Genomic DNA, 5,031 nt, shown 5'->3' on the forward strand with positions numbered 1-5,031 from the left:
ATACTGTTTGTGATTATTGGTAGTGACTGAATTCCTAGAACTTGCCCTTGCACAGTTTTCTTACCTTTTCTTCAGAAAGCAAATGTTTTTAGATCGATATCTGCAGCACTGTTTTCTTGTTTTCAAACAATACAGATGCATTAACTTGAGCAATATTTTTTAGCGTGGGACGCGCGGCGTGTGCATAATGTTTGCATGGTATTTACATGTAGTTTTTGTAATCACAGTAGGGTATGTAATGCATATTTAAGATTTGATTTCATAAGCTTTTTTTTGTTTGTTTAATTTTAGAAATGTTTTATTTTGGCATTTAACAATGTATTTTATTATTTTTTTGTTTTGTATTTTACGAAATAATACATGTTATTCTGCCAAATTCTCAACAGTGTATAGTTTCTTCATCTTTTTTTGTATTTTTAAATTAACGTTTTTATTTTTTATTGCATGGAGTTCAATGTTCTTTATAGTGGTAAGATTATTATTATTATTTTTTTATTACATTTATATTTAATCCCACTAGCATTGATCCCAATTTATTGTATAAAGCCTTTTGTATTTCATTAAAAGTTGATCGTTTCAGATGTTGCTTTTGTAACTTTTTAGTACGGGTTTTCGTTTGTTTATTTATTTGCATGTTTTTTGTATTTTAGTATTTTCATCGTTTGTGATCATCTGTTTTATTAAGAGTCATTAATGTAACATTTAAAAAAAGGGATTACACGTGTTTCTACTTACTATTGTTTATTTGGAATATAAACCGATGTTATCTTAGCAAAACATTCAAATACGCATCGTGGTTTAGTATAATATTACACGTATTAATGTTTTAATAAACTTTAGAAAGTGTTGCAGAAATATATCAAATAGTTTGGGACCTTACAACAATACGGAGTAGAAAGGGGTGTGGTCCGACACACCTGATACTAGCTATTTAAATGTTATTTCAGTTTAAATGTGACACTATTTAAAAAGCAATTCCCGTTTTTCATTGTTGTGTGGCAAGTCACAATGGTTTAAGCCCCGAGTTAGGGGGGTTTTATATAGCAAAACTTTTTAGTTCCGTTGCGCCGAACTGAAAGTTTTATCGTTCAACTTTTGTCTAAAATAAAAACGTTTTGAACCATACCTCCGTGGCAGGGTAGCTGGCATCTAGTTTAAACTTTGTGAAGCACAGGTTTTGTCACGGGTGGTTGTTAAAAATATATTTCTGCTCAGGGAGCCATACCAAATAAAAACTGTATTTGCAACCCGCTTAATCAACAGTCTTTGCTGTTGGAGGTTGTTTGACTTTGAACTATTTTGGACTTTATTTCTTGTCGACTACTAGTATGCACTTCTTATTTATTTTTATACTGTAAAGTCATGAAGTTGTGTATAATTGAAATCATTGAAAGCCTTCCCCCTGATCTGTACCCATAGCTTATTGTCTGTCTTGAACGTTTACAGGACTCTTTTTTTTTTATTTCAAATGACTTGGAAGGACATGCTGGAAACACCTTCAATTAAGGGTTGGGCTCCTCTTCCTAACCCATAGCCTGTTACACCCAGTACAAGAGCCTTTGCAGAAGAGAAGACCAGCGTATTGCACTGCTGAATAGAGTTTATTTTTATAGGATAATCTGAGCATAATTTCAGATGATCTACAATCTCATAATCAAATAAATTCGGGAAATGTGTCCTCGTTATTAAGTGTTTGTGAGGACGCTGAATTCACCGCACAACATTAGCATCGTCAGTGTTTTGAATTGTGGTACTGCAGCAAATCGTAAATAACATTTAAAAAAAAAAAAAAAAAAAGTGTGTTTTTGTAGCCTTTTTGTTGCAATCATATGAACGTATCTTTCTGTGATCAGTCAAGCTGACACGCAGCACAGCCCTCTGTCCCGCTTGGCTATCTGCAGTGAAGTCACCAGCCCTCCTAGTGCTCTGGAATTGCATTCTGTGGAACACGCAGCATTTAAGAAACAGTTTTCAATGATTATATCTGAGTAAGTGCACCTGGCTTCGCCTGTAGATGCATTATAAGTTAAAGAAAGCCAAGAACAAAACGATTCCATTGCAAAAAAAAAAAAACACACACAGTGAAATACAGTCTGTGTAAATGAATGACTAGGCTGAATCCAACCCCTGAGTTAGCTTGGTGAATTTGATTCACATTTGATACTATAATGTTGTGTTGCACCACAGCAATAAATAAATAAATAAATAAATGGTTAGGCTGGACCTTTTCTTCAAATCTATTTGTTCTGCACAGTAGATGTGCACAAGTCCTATTGGAATAGCATATGTTTAATGCAGCTGTACCTCAGATCCACTTTGACAGCGTACAGTCCCAGTGTGGGAGGATGCAGAGTAAGTGGAATTGTGTTGCAGTGCAGACAGTCAATGGGAGGGTGTCTCAGTGCTTGCTGCTGCTCTGAGAGAGTCACTGTTTATTTGTCATGGCTGCTTCATATCCTGTGGGATCCTGCTCTCTGCTGTCTGCAACACAGACAGAGCTGCTGTTTGCCAGCCTTCATTCTCTTCCATGCTTGCCTGCTTTGTGTTTTGGTGTGTCGGGGTTAGGACTCTGTTCTGTCAGGCAAAGGCAGGGATGTGCAGATAACACAACAACCATGTCTGGAGTTTTTCAATCTATCTGTCTGCCTGTCTTTATAGAACTAATCATCTAGCCAACTTTTATTTCTTTTGTTCTTTCTTTGTCTCTGTCTGTCTTCCCGTCTGTATCTGTAGAACTATCCAACTTTTCTCTTGTCTGTTTATCTGCCTGTCCATCTATTTTCGATCAGTCTGTTTGTCAGGGGCATTTTAAGAGTGGGTTTGTGGGATCCATAATACCCACGTGAAAAAAAAAAATTCACACATGTGAAGGGATGAAAAAAAATGTGTCTGCCCAATATTATTCATAATCCCAGTCCATCCTTTTTTAAAATATGAATGCTGTCTATTAAATTAGCTGTGCAGATTTAATGAGAAAACAATTAATCATTTTGATTCATTTATTGAGAAGATGATGTCACTGTGTATTTGATCAGTTGGGAGTTTCCTGGCAGGGAGTAATTGGTACTTATCTTAGATCAAATGGGTTTGCGTTGAACCCTGCTGGTTTTCTATTTTACCCATTTAAAGGAGTGCTTTTTAAATCCATTACTCTTTTCTTTTTTAAACGATAGAATCATTTCCCCCTTTACTTTGTTGAAGATCCTGTGCCTCAATTTCACACTTCAATTTGGAATATGCAGATCTCTCAAAGCAACACGGCAGAAGTTAATCACTTCAGATGTTGTAATTCAAAGTCACTGCGTCAGATCATGTGACCTACAGCAAAGTTACCAGGATGTAACGGTTCACCTGTGGTGCTGTAAATATAGTTGCGTATCTTGAATTGACATAAACAGAATCAGTTAATCAGAATATTGGAAGCTTAATAAAGATAATGTATTTTAAAACACTGGTTTTGCAGGATGTTTCATTTTCCCTGTTTGTTACATTGCTGGTGTTGGCTCTGGCTTGGTCTTTGTAAGCCACAGCGGCTTTCAAGGTGACAGTGCTCTGAAGCGTGGAGGTCTCCGATGCTGTGAATACTGTGCATTGTGAGCAACGAAAAGTAGTGCGGATTAAAAATGAACACAGTATTTTTGGTTTAAAACAAAACCGTTGCAATTCTCATTCTGCAGACTTGCCATCGTCTAGTTGATTAGGTTAGGTCAATCTTGGTAAAAAAAAAAAAAAAAAAAAAAAACAAAACAAAACAAAACAAAAAAGAAAACTCACAAAAATACAGATTCCGAAGCAGCCTGCTACAAATCCCCCCCCCCCCCATAGAGGATTGTTTTATCATATTTTAAATGCATGGTTTTGTGCCGCAGATATAGGATGATGCAGATTTAAATGGTTTTGCTGCTGGGAGTCTAATTGATGATTTGTATCGTGGGACAAGGTAGCCCCCAGGCCAAAACAGCAAATACAAAACAGTGAGACATCATTTACATATTCCAATTTACTCCATTTGTCTGTTTTCATTATTTTGTGCAGTCCTGCATTTCATGCATCTAATTAGACAGGGAGTCATTTTCAGATTCCTTGAAACTAATGCGCAAATTAGAAAACCTGACTAGGCTTGGTCAGTTGTCCTAAGCAGTGTGCATCCCGCAGAAAATAAATAAACCAGGACGCGCTTGGCTTCAAACAAGGAGCCTTATATATAAAAAAACAGGCAGACTCCCTCACTCGCCGACAGTCAGTGGTTGGTAGAGATTACTGCTTGCCTCCTCTGTGAAACAAGACCCCTATAGAACACACTTGGGTATTTGAAGAGGGTTTACCAGCACAACCCCCACACCCCCCTTTGCACACTTACCATACTGGTGCATTGGAGCAGGTCCTGGATAAATATCATTGCACTAGGGTGGGCTGCTGATAGGATATCACTAACAGCTTGCTGCACAAAGCTAATGGAGGCTTGCAGCAAACTGGTATATGTGTTTCCTCTGTGTGCATTTAAAACAGATTTTAAAGTGCAGCCCGGCTGCTGACTGACTGATCTCGCGAGCCACAGATCTGTACAGCAGTGTTAGAATCTGACGGTCCGATATTATCCATGTCTGCTAAGCCTGGTTGATTCCGATTGCTCTCTAAGGGATGGCTGCTTTAGACTCTGGTAGGGCTGGCGTGGTGTGAGAAGCACTTGCGGGAAGCATTGCTCCGCCTATTCGGCAGGTCTGTCTTGGAACAACCTTCATCTTGACTTTAGAAACTTGGAGAGAGCCAGTGAACGGCTGGAGTGCTGATTGTTCAGAGATTCCGTTTGCCATGCTTTCCAATGTAACTCTAACACCGTAGACTTGCATGCTATAGATCAAGTGAATTTGCATTTTGCATAATAAACACACACACACAACACACAACATCTCGGCTCAATTGCAGCATACCAGATTCAGTCCACTTGACGTGTCTAACTAGTGGATTAAGCAGGTTTAGTCCACTTGGTTGGACTAAAGTTAGTATCCTGGTAATCCTGATTGCAGCGTG

The sequence above is a fragment of the Polyodon spathula genome, unplaced genomic scaffold (genome assembly GCF_017654505.1).
Source record: "Polyodon spathula isolate WHYD16114869_AA unplaced genomic scaffold, ASM1765450v1 scaffolds_1292, whole genome shotgun sequence".
Lineage (NCBI taxonomy): Eukaryota > Metazoa > Chordata > Actinopteri > Acipenseriformes > Polyodontidae > Polyodon > Polyodon spathula.